Consider the following 13,198-nt stretch of genomic DNA (forward strand, 5'->3'; position numbering starts at 1 on the left):
GCCGTGAAGAAAGAGCACTGGCCTTGCTGGATTGTGGAGCCAGTGGTATCTACCTAGACGAGACCTGGGCCAGGGAAAGACAGATTCTACAAATACCTAAGGAAGTACCAGAACAAGCCCACACAGTGGATGGTTCACTCTTGGCCTCGGGACCTGTCCAGTATACCACTCCTACCTTATGTCTACAGTTCGGGAAACATCAAGAAAACATTTCCTTCGACCTAATATCACGTAATAATCCTGGGGATTCCATGGCTAACTCGGTATAATCCCTACATTAATTGGGAAACTAGAACCATTTCTCTTTCCTCCCACTTTTGCCAACACCACTGTTATTTAGCAGGAAACTATTGGTCCCCGAAGAGTCTCTTACTTACACCACCTATGGTGGGATGTTCCATTAATGTTCTACAAGGAGTACCCAGACATTATCTAGAATATGCCGATGTATTCCAGAAACCAGAAAGACCAGAACTGCCACCCCATAGAGAATACGATTGCGCCATTCCTTTGGAACCAGAAGCCATGGTTCCTTTTGGGCGAATGTACTCTCTAACAGAGCCTGAGAAGAAGATCCTCAAGGAATATCTAGAGGAAAATGTACAAAGTGGTTTGATTGCCCCTTCCTCCTCACCTGCAGGGGCTCCTCTCTTTTTCGTACCAAAAAAGACGAAAGACTTGCGTCCTTGCATAGACTTTAGAGGATTAAATAAGATTACTACTAAGGATCGATACCCTCTGGCTCTTATTAAGGACATCTTAGAAGCCGTCAGAGGGGCAAAGAAATTCACCAAGTTAGATCTTAGAGGAGCATACCATCTTTTAAGGATAAAGGAAGGTGATGAATGGAAGACCGCCTTCAGAACACCTTTCGGCCATTATGAATACCGGGTGATGCCTTTTGGACTAACCAATGCTCCCTCCATCTTTCAAAGATTCATGGACGCTATTTTTTCTGATCTTCTACACCAAACTGTGGTCGTCTATCTGGACGACATTCTAATATTCTCTGTCCACCCAGAACAACACACTAAACATGTCCTCCAAGTATTAGAAAGACTTAGACAACATCATCAATTCTGCAAGCCAGAAAAATGCGAATTTGACCAAACTAAGGTAAAATATTTGGGATATTGCATTAACCAAGCAGGTGTTGCCATGGATTCAGATAAGATTCAAGCCATTCTGGATTGGCCATCCCCCTCTTCCATCAAAGAAACTCAGTGTTTTTTGGGATTGGGCAATTTCTATCGACAGTTTATAGCTGACTTTGCCCAGAGAACCAGTTATATTACACAACCCCTTAAGAAAGACAATCTAAGGAAAGGTTTTTGTTGGACCCAAGACGCCGAGTTTGCCTTTCAAGAACTGAAAAAGGCCTTTATTCAAGCCCCCATTCTACGGCACCCAGACACCACCAAACAGTTCATCGTTGTCACGGATGCCTCAGAAAGAGCAATCGGGGCTGCCTTACTACAAAAACAAGATGATGATGGGTTAGAGCATCCTGTATTCTATCTTTGACACATATTATCCGACTCCGAACAGAACTATTCGGTGTTAGAACGAGAACTACTCGCCTTGAAGACAGCTTGCACGGAATGAAGGCACTTTCTTATGGGATCGAAAGAACCCTTTGAGGCACGGACGGATCACCGGAATTTACAATGCTTGAGAAACTTTCAGTGCCAAAATACCCGGCAGGCTCGATGGGCTCTCTTTTTTAAGTCAATATGATTTTTACATTACATATATCCCTGGTTCTCAGAATATCTTGGCAGATGCCCTGTCCCGTCGTTACCCTGAGTGTAGCGATTCTCCTGTACAAAACCTATTTGAAAATAATAAGATCATTGGGCTAGTACAGACATTCCTAGACAAAGTTAAGTCTGAATATTTCAACCATGAAACAACGGAAATGAACAATTTAAGACCGTAGCTTCATAAAGACCAGGAATACTATTATTACAACAAAGCCCTGTTTCTACCTACTAAGATAGTCCAGACAGAAGCCCTACGTATGTGCCACGACTCCCCCATCGCAGGTCATCGCGGAAAGAAGGCTACCCAAGAGCTCCTGCTTTGCTCTTTCTGGTGGCCCACAATCAAAGCAGATACTGAGGACTATGGCCCTCATTACAACTTTGACGGGCGGCGTAGGCCGCCCGCCAAAGTTGTACCGCAGGAATACCGCACCGCGGTCTGAAGACCGCGGCCGGCATTCCAAGTTTTCCCTGGGCTGCCGGGCGGCCTCCGAAAGGCCACCCGCCAGCCCAGGGGAAAACGACCTTCCCACCATGAAGCCGGCTCGTAATCGAGCCGGCGGAGTGGGAAGGTGCGACGGGTGCTACTGCACCCGTCGCGTATTTCACTGTCTGCTATGCAGACAGTGAAATACAAGCGGGGCCCTCTTACGGGGGCCCCTGCAGTGCCCATGCCATTGGCATGGGCACTGCAGGGGCCCCCAGGGGCCCCGCGACTCCCCCTCCCGCCATCCGGTTCCCGGCGGGAGAACCGCCAGGAACTGGATGGCGGGAGGGGGAGTCGGAGGATTCCTTGGGGGCAGCGGGAAACCGGCGGGAGACCGCCGGTTTCCCTTCTCTGACCGCGGCTAAGCCGCCACGGTCAGAATGCCCCGCGGGGCACCGCCGGCCTGTCGGCGGTGCCACCGCGTCCCGCGGCCCTGGCGGTTACAAACCGCCAGGGTCGTAATGAGGGCCTATGTGTCTTCCTGTCCCATATGTGCACAAGCCAAGACACCTCGTACTAAACCAGTAGGATTACTCCGTCCATTTTCTGTTCCACCAGGTCCATGGCACACTATATCCACTGATTTTATGTGCTCTATGCCTTCTTCGGTTGGATATCGAGTAATAATGGTAACCATTGATTCCTTCACAAAGATGGCACATTTCACGGCATTAAGAAAACTACCTACGGCTAAGGAACTAATCTTTATCGAGGAGATCTTTCGGCTTCATGGCCTACCACAAGTCATTATCTCAGATCGGGGTCCTCAATACATCTCCCGGTTTTGGAGACAATTCTGTAAGACACTTGGAATTGAGGTGGCCTTATCGTCAGGTTTACATCCTCAAACGAATGGACAGACAGAACGGCTGAATCAAGGCCTCGAACAATATTTACGTAGCTTCTGTAATGCTACGCAGAGCAATTGGTCTACGTATTTACCACTTGCAGAATTCTCCTACAGCAACTCAGTACACAGTGCCTCGAAAGTCTCCCCTTTCTATTGTTCTTATGGATTCCATCCAAGGGCCTTTCCTATTCCTCCGTAAGAAACTTCCAATCTTCCTGCCATTACCTCATATGTCCAGCAACTACGGGGTATACATTCAAATCTTGTAGCCACTAAAACACGCATGAAAAGGATGGCTGATGAGAAACGTTGTGAGGCCCCGCATTATCAGATCCACAATAAGGTCTGGCTTTCCTCTAAATTCTTACCTCTCCGACTAACCCAAAATAAATGTAAACCTCGATATTATGGTCCATGACTGATTCTTCAAAAAATCCATGTCTTCCCCCTTTTCCGGGGACCCGAGCGACCCCCGCTCAAATTAAAGAGTTTTACGAGGCCATCTGAAGTCTTGGACCTAGACTTGCCCACGGTGCCAGTCAGGATGAATCTCCTGACAGTGGTGCTTCAGCTGAGGGGGACTACATCAGAGCCCTTCAATGAGGCCCTAATGAACGTCCTTCTGGGAACATGATCCAAACCCAGCACAGGGGTTCCTGTGAATTGTACAGTCGGCCGCCACTATAGACCTGCTCCAAACGACCCTGGTTTCCTGACCCAACACCCAACCCCTGAGAGCTTGGTGGCCCAAGCCTCCACTTCCCGTGGTGCCTTCCCTTCCGCTCCACTGGATAGGGAATCCAAGAGGCTGGACCAACTTGGGAAGAAGATGTTTTCTTCCTCCAGCCTGGCATTGCGGTCAGAAAATACCTCTTGCCTATTGGGCCGTATTTTCCATACTTTATTCGATACGGTGGCACAGGTGCTGCCCCAGGTCCCGGAGGACGTATGGGACACTCTCACCTAAGCTGTCAAGCATGGGAGGGATGCAGCCAAGTTTTCAATCAGGTGTGGATTGGACACGAACGACTTGCTGGGTAGAGCGATTGCATCGACAGTGGTCCTACGTCGCCACGTCTGGCTACATTCAACTGGCTTTTTAGGGGATGTCCAGTCAAGTTTGATGGACATGCCCTTTGATGGCTCTCGTCTTTGTGGTAAAAAGGCAGACTCCGCGATTCAGAGGTTCAAGGATTCTCGAGCTACGGCCAGATCCGTGGGCCTCTCAGCACCAGATTGACAGCAGTCTGTCTTCTGTCCCTTTCGAGGCTTCGAAAGGTGCGCGGTACCACGCAAGCCACAATTCAGCCACTGTCCTCCGGCTTCACAACAACCCGGGAGAGGACGTGGTCGTGGTACCGTCACACCCAGAGGGTCTGGCCAGCAGTCGGCTACCACACAGCCCCCCTCCACTGAGCCCAAGCCCTCCTAGTGTGGTTCTGCAAGACCATGTCCGTCCAGTTGGAGGGAGGATTTAATTTCATCTCCATCACAACAGACAGATGGGTTTTGCAGATCATACAGAAGGGCTATTCCCTCCACTTCCAGTCTTTCCCTCCTTCTATCCCTCCGATAAAAGAACGGCTGATGGAAGACCATTTAGTTTTGCTCCGCGAGGAAGTTACAGCTCTCTTGGCCAAGGGAGCTATAGAAACAGTCCCAATGTGAGAAGTAGGCAGTAGTTGTTATTCCCGCTACTTTCTGATTCCCAAGAAGAACAAGGGCCTTTGCCCTGTCCTGCATTTAAGGGCTGTCAATCTCTTCCTCAAGAAGGAGAAATTCAAGATGCTCACTCTTGCTCAGGTCTTGTCTGCCCTAGACCATGGAGACTGGTTGGAAGCGTTGAATTTGAGGGATGCGTATTTTCATATCCCCATCCTGCCCGCCCACAGGCGTTACTTGCGGTTCAAGGTGGGCGATGAGCACTTTCAGTTTACCGTGCTCCCCCTCAGTCTCACCAGTGCCCCTCGGGTGTTCACCAAAGTGATGGCTGTGGTGGTCGCTCATCTGCACAGGTTAGGGATTTTAGTCTTCCCCTAACTAGATGATTGGCTGTTGAATGCTCCGACGCCCCATACTCCCGTCACCCATCTCTAGATGACGGCAGACCTCCTGCATTCGCTGGGGTTCACTATAAATGTGCCGAAGTCACACCTGACTCCCTCTCAGAAGCTCAATTTCATCAGAGCTGTTCTGGACACAGTGCAGTATCGGGCCTATCCTCCCAAGCAGCGAGTCCAGGATATTCAGTTTATGATACCGATGTTTCGGCCTCTATCCTGGATTTTGGTGAGACAAACTCTGAGGATGTTGGGACTCATGGCTTCCTGCATCCTATTGGTCATGCTTGCCAAATGGCATATGAGGACTTTGCAGTGGGACCTGAGGTTCCAATGGGCACAGCATCAGGGAAATCTTACCGACGTGGTTCAGATCTCGGAGGGAACTGCAAAGGATCTGCAGTGGTGGTTAGTGAACTGCGATTGGGTCAAAGACAAACTCCTCTCCCTTCCTCAACCAGATCTCACAGTAGTGACAGATGTGTCACTTCTGGGATGGGGCGGCCATCTGGAAGCAGTGGAGATCAGGGGTCTCAGGTCTCCATCAGAATCCATATCAACTTGTTGAATCTTCAGGCGATCCGGTTAGCATTAAAAGCATTTCTTCCTGTTGTGAAAGGGAAGGCAGTGCAGGTGTTCATGGACAACACTACCTCAATGTGGTACTGCAACAAGCAGGGCAGTGTGGGGTCGTGGACACTTTGTCAAGAGGCTCTGCGTCTCTAGACATGGTAGGAACAGCAGGGCATATCCCTGGTGGTTCAACACCTGGCAGGTTCTCTGAACGCCAGGGCGGACAAACTCAGCTGACGATGCTTAGCGGATCACGAATGGTATCTCCATCAGGAGACAGTGCAAGGACTTTTCCAGCAGTGGGGAGAGCCTTGATTAGATCTGTTCGCCTCTGTAGAGATTGCGCAATGTCAGCAGTTTTGCGCGTTGGAGTTTCCAAGGGGGCTATCGCTAGGCAACGCTTTTCGTCGCAAGTGGAGTTCAGGCCTCCTGTACACCTTTCTGCTCATACCACTTCTGCCCAGAGTTCTCAAGAAAATCAAGAATGACCCGGCCCAAGTAATCCTAGTGGCTCTGGATTGGGCACGGAGAGTCTGGTATCCAGAGCTTCTCAAGATGAGCATCAGTCTTCCAATCACGTAGTCTCTTCCGGAGGATCTTCTGTCGCAACAGCAGGGGAAGGTTCTCCATCCGAACTTGTCAACTTTGCAGCTTCATGCATGGAGGTTGAGCGGCAACAGTTGATGGTTTATGACCTCCCTCCCGAAGTCTATGATGTCATTCTGGCAGCAAGGCGTCCCTCTACTAAGTCGAATTATTCCTGCCGGTGGAAATGTTTTGTTTCATATTTTACAGAGAGGTCTATTGATCCTCTTTCTTCTTCTCTATCTAATGTCCTTTTGTTTATTCTATCACTCGCTCAACAGGGTTCCTCTTTAGGGACTCTTGAGGGCTATCTTGCTGCCTTACCTGCTTTTCTACACTTGCCCAACCAACCATCTTTGTTCAAGTCTCCCATTGCACAGAGATTCTTATCTTAAAAGGGCGTGTGCATATGTTTCCACCTGTGCCTTTTATCATGCCCCAGTGGGATTTTAATCCTATACTTACTTTTCTAATGTGTGCTCCTTTTGAGCCTTTACATAACTGTCCTCTCCTGCTGCTCACTATCAAAACAGCCTTTTTGTTGCCAATTACATCTGCCAGGAGAGTGAGTGAGCTGCAGGCTTAATCATCGAAACCGCCGTATCTCACGATCTATCCTGATAGAGTAGTCCTCTGAATTAATGCCTCTTTCCTCCCCCAGTTGGTGACCCCTTTCCATTTGGGTCAAAATATCACCTTGCCCACCTGCTTTCTGCCACTGTGTAAGGAAATGACTCCTTGGCATGGTTGCCCCCTGACATTTTGCCTTTGCTGATGCCAAGTTATGATTTGAAAGTGTGCTGAGGCCTGCTAACCAGGCCCCAGCAACAGTGTTCATTCCCTAAAACTGAACCTTTCTTTTCACAATTGGCACACCCTGGCATCCAGGTAAGCCCCTTGTAACTGGTACCCCTGGTACCAAGGGCCCTGATGCCAGTGAAGGTCTCTTAGGGCGGCAGCATGTCTTATGCCACCCTGGGGACCCCTCACTCAGCACAGACACACTGCTTGCCAGCTTGTGTGTGCTGGTGGGGAGAAAATGACCAAGTCGACATGGCACTCCCCTCAGGATGCCATGCCAACCTCACACTGCCAATGGCATAGATAAGTCACCCCTCTAGCAGGCCTTACAGCCCTAAGGCAGGGTGCACTATACCATAGGCGAGGGCATAGGTGCATGAGCACTATGACGCTACAGTGTCTAAGCAAAACCTTAGACATTGTAAGTGCAGGGTAGCCATAAGAGTATATGGTCTGGGAGTCTGTCATACACGAACTCCACAGCACCATAATGGCTACACTGAAAACTGGGAAGTTTGGTATCAAACTTCTCAGCACAATAAATGCACATTGATGCCAGTGTACATTTTATTGTGAAATACACCCCAGAGGGCATCTTAGAGATGCCCCCTGAAAACATACCCGACTTCCAGTGTGGGCTGACTAGTTTTACTAGCCTGCCACACACCAGAGATGTTGCTGGCCACATGGGGAGAGTGCCTTTGTCACTCTGTGGCCAGGAACAAAGCCTGTACTGAGTGGAGGTGCTTCTCACCTCCCCCTGCAGGAACTGTAACACCTGGCGGTGAGCCTCAAAGGCTCACCCCCTTTGTTACAACGCCATAGGGCATCCCAGCTTGTGGAGATGCCTGCCCCTCCGGCCACTGCCCCCACTTTTGGCGGCAAGGCTGGAGGAGATAATGAGAAAAACAAGGAGGAGTCACTCCCCAGTCAGGATAGCCCCTAAGGTGTCCTAAGCTGAGGTGACTCTGAATTTTAGAAATCCTCCATCTTGCAGATGGAGGATTCCCCCAATAGGATTAGGGATGTGCCCCCTCCCCACCGGAAGGAGGCACAAAGAGGGTGTAGCCACCCTCAGGGCTAGTAGCCATTGGCTACTAACCACCCAGACCTAAACACACCCCTAAATTGAGTATTTAGGGGCTCCCAGAACCCAGGAAGATAGATTCCTTCAACCTGAAGACGAAGAAGGACTGCTGCCCTGAAGCCCTGCAGAGAAGACGGAGACACCAACTGCTTTGGCCCCAGCCCTACCGGCCTGTCTCCCCACTTCGAGAAAAACTGCAACAGCGACACATCCCCCAGGGTCCAGCGACCTCTGAAGCCTCAGAGGACTACCCTGCATCTAAAAGGACCAAGAAGCCCTGTTCAACAAACCGGCGACTTTGCAACAAAAAGCAACTTTTAAAGACCACACGATTCCCGCCGGAAGCGTGAGACTTTCCACTCTGCACCCGACGCCCCCGGCTCAACCTGCTGAAAACTAACTCTACAGGGAGGAGCCACCCCTTGCCTGCCTGCATCGTTGAAGAGACCCCGGGGTCTCCCCATTGAATCCTATTACAAACCTGACGCCTGTTTGCACTCTGCACCCGGCCGCCCCTGTGCCGCTGAGGGTGTACCTTCTGTGCCTACATGTGTCCCCCCGGTGCCCTACAAAACCCCCCTGGTCTGCCCTCCGAAGTCACGGGTACATACCTGCTGGCAGACTGGAACCGGGGCACCAGTATTTCCATTGAAGCCTATGTGTTTTGGGCCCCACTTTGACCTCTGCACCTGACTGGCCCTGAGCTGCTGGTGTGGTAACTTTGGGGTTGCCTTGAACCTCCAACGGTGGGCTACCTTGGACCCAACTTTGAACCCTGTAAGTGTTGTATTTACCTGTGAACTTAACATTTACTTACCTCCCCCAGGAACTTTTGATTTTTGCAGTGTCCATTTTTAAAATAGCTTATTGCCATTTTTGCCAAAACTGCGCATGCTATTGTGATTATTTAAAGTTCCTGAGGTACCTGAATACAATACCTTTCATTTAAAGTATTGTTTGTAAATCTTGAACCTGTGGTTCTTAAAATAAACTAAGAAAATTTATTTTTCTACATAAAAACCTATTGGCCTGGAATTGTCTTTGAGTGTGTGTTCCTCATTTAGTGCCTGTGTGTGTACAACAAATGCTTAACACTACAGTCTGATAAGCCTACTGCTCGACCACACTACCACAAAATAGAGCATTAGAATTATCTCTTTTTGCCACTATCTTACCTCTACGGGGAACCCTTGGACTCTGTGCATGCTATTTCTTACTTTGAAATAGTACATTCAGAGCCAACTTCCTACTTTGGTGGATCAGCGGTGGTGTACAAGACTTTGCATTTGCTGGACTACTCAGCCAATACCTGATCACACGACTAAATTCCAAAAATTGTCATTAGAAACTGATTTTTGAAATTTGAGCTATTTTTCTAAATTTTTAAAAGTCCTGCTAGGGCCTTGTGTTACTCCCTGTTAGCATTTCTTTTAGAGTTTAAAAGTTTTGTAAATGTTGGGATTAAGTTCTAGAGATAGTTTTAGATTCTTAAGAAGTATCCCAACTTTTAGAGACATAGGCAGTCATTACAACATTGGCGGTAAAAGCCGCTTAACGGCGTGCAGAAGACCGCCAACACACCGCCACGGTCGCGGAATTCAGCCACAGCTATCATGACCCACATTTCGGAATCCGCCAAAATACAGACACCCACACAAGTCCGCCACACCAAAGGTCAGTGATAAACTGGCGATAACAAATCCTCCACTGTCACGCCAACAGAAATACGCCCACACTATCACGACACACGAATCCACGCAGCGGTCTTTCAACCGTGGTATTCCATTGGCGGTACACAACGCCGCGCTCAAAATACACACACTCTTACAAAACACTACCACATTGGACAATTCAAAATACACACACCTGATACACATACACACACCACTCCCACACACCCATTACAATATAAAACACACACCCACATCACCCACAAACCCCCAAGACCACAAATTCCGAAAGAAGGCCAGAGAGAGACACCACTAGCAAGAACAACAGCATCCACAGGCACACAACACCATCACCCACAGAACGTCCATGCACCTCACACAACACACCACTACATATCAGCACACTTATCACCATACATATCACCTACACCACTCCATGGCACGGCAAAGACACCCAAGGTTCTCGGAGGAGGAGCTCAGGGTCAAGGTGGAGGAAATCGTCCGGGTAGAGCCACAGCTATTCGGAGCACAGGTGCAGCACACCTTAATTGCAAGGAAGATTGAGCTATGGCGAAGAATAGTAGACAGGGTCAACGCAGTGGGACAGCACCCAAGAAATCGGGAGGACATCAGGAAGAGGTGGAATGACCTACGGGGGAAGGTGAGTTCCGTGGTCTTAAGACACCACCAGGCGGTTCAGCGGACTGGCGGCGGACCCCCACCTCCTCCCCCACAACTAACAACATGGGAGGAGCAAGTCTTGTTGATTCTGCATCCTGAGGGCCTCGCAGGAGTAGCTGGAGGAATGGACTCTGGTAAGACAACTCTTAATTATTACATCCCCCACCCTACCTACATGCTATCACATACCCCCACCCTCACCCTCACCCCCAGCACCCCAACTCCTCACATATGTCCCAACATCACAAACCACCCATCCCAACACCAAGCCCTGCATGCAACAACAAAGCATGGACACTCATCACTAAAGCATGCCCACTGCACATACCCATAAAACCCCCTAAACCATCATCACACAAGGTCCCACACAGGAATGCAAGCACTGGGGTACAGGGTCACCCACCCATTGCACACCATGACACACACAAATGTAATAACCATCCTTTTATACCCCTGCAGGACCCCTACCCAACGTCACCGGATAGGAGGGTCCACACATGTCCACACCACCAACAGAAGAGGCCCACAGTGATGACATTATCTCTGTCCAACTGGATCTAGATCACCAGCCTGGCCCATCGGGGACCTTGGGACAGTCGGTTCCCCTCACACTGGCACAGGCCACCACAGACCTTCCCCCCTCTGGAAACACCAGCACAGCACCCACATAGCGGGCCCATACCTCCGTCCCCAGGACACGACAATCAGCTGTGTGTCCACCACTACAGGATAACCCACCACCCCAACAACAACAGGGACCTGGGGGCAGTGGTAGTGGGCACACGGTCCAGGGGACGGAGGCCCAGGATCACAGGGGAACTGGGAGGGCTGCTGTGCGACACGGGGCGGACAGGCCAAGGGAACCCACTCTCCATGAGGCCCTCTCCTCCATCATGGGAGCCTACCACCACTCCCATGAGACGATGGCAACAGTACTGGCCAAGTTTCAGGAGACCCAGCGCCTGCAGGAGGAACAGTATTTGGGCTTCAGTGAGGAACTCAGAACCATCAGCTCCACCCTTGGCACCATCGTAGGGGTGCTGAAGGAAGTACTCAACACCAGGAGGGACACTGTGGCACTACAAGGGGCCCCTGACACTAGCATGGATGATGTACTGCCCGCCACCTCTGCCGGCGCTAGTGGACAGGACGCCCCACCACAGGACCACCACACCAGCACCCCACCCCCTGCAGAGAGAGAACCACCCCGCAAATGGTCCCTGAGATCCAGGACAAAGACAGAGCACGATGCCAAGATCCACGCCAAGAAATGAGACCACCCTGATTGTCATCCTACTGTCCCACTTTGTCACCCTGTCCATCCTTAAACTGCCCCAGCTCCACTTCTTATGCCCATTTGGGCAATGCACCTGTGAGACTAATAGACTGGACTCTGCCATGGACATTCCTCCGCCATCACCCCTCACCATTTCACTACCGCCTCCAATATTGAGCACTAAAATAAACACACTTAAAGCACAAAACTATCTGGAGTCTGTCTGTGATTTCGAAATAGTGTATTATCAATTGCAGTGACAAAATGCTCTTTCAATTATAATGTCAACATACCTATGTCACACAGCTCTAGTCCATGAGGAATCTAAGCAGATGTCACACAGTGGGACCCACATCTGTGAAATCGTAAGGGAAAGTGACAACTCAGTGACCATACATTGGGTGAAAACGACAGACAGTAGAGCGGTAGTAGTGTTAAAGTACACGTAGTAGGCAGGTCTGTACTCTTACCTGTGTCTCACTGGAAATATTGCTGGATCACTGAGTCCCTTTTGTTCATGTCTTCTTCTTCTGCTTCCTCGTCATCACTGTCCACAGGCAACACAGCTACAACAACACCGCCATCTGGATCATCCTCCTGCAGAAAAGGCACCTGTCGTCGCAAAGCCAAGTTGTGAAGCATACAGCAGCCCACGATGATCTGGCACACCTTCTTTGGTGAGTCGAATAGGGATCCAACTGTCATATGGAGGCACCTGAACCTGGCCTTCAGGAGGCCAAAGGTCCGCTCGATCACCCTCCTAGTTCGCCCATGGGCCTCATTGTAGCGTTCCTCTGCCCTTGTCCTGGGATTCCTCACTGGGGTCAGTAGCCATGACAGGTTGGGGTAACCAGAGTCACCTGCAAATGGTGAGGGACAACTGTTAGACACGCACTAACCTGGAGGGATATCGCCAGACCCAGACAACCATTCCCACTGACTTGCCTCCAGGTGCTCACCTAATAGCCACACACAGTGCCTCTGGAGTTGACCCATTACATAAGGGATGCTGCTATTCCGCGGGATGTAGGCGTCATGCACTGAGCCAGGGAACTTGGCATTCACATGGGAGATGTACTGGTCTGCCAAACATACCATCTGTACATTCATAGAATGATAACTCTTCCGGTTTCTGTACAACTGTTCACTCCTGTGGGGGGGGGCAAAGCCACATGGGTCCCATCAATGGCACCTATGATGTTGGGGATGTGTCCCAGGGCATAGAAATCACCCTTCACTGTAGGCAAATCCTCCACCTGAGGGAAAACGATGTAGCTCCGCATGTGTTTCAGAAGGGCAGACAACACTCTGGACAATACGTTGGAAAACATAGGCTGGAACATCCCTGATGCTATGGCCACTGTT

This window comes from Pleurodeles waltl, chromosome 8, assembly GCF_031143425.1.
Source record: "Pleurodeles waltl isolate 20211129_DDA chromosome 8, aPleWal1.hap1.20221129, whole genome shotgun sequence".
NCBI classification, from domain to species: domain Eukaryota; kingdom Metazoa; phylum Chordata; class Amphibia; order Caudata; family Salamandridae; genus Pleurodeles; species Pleurodeles waltl.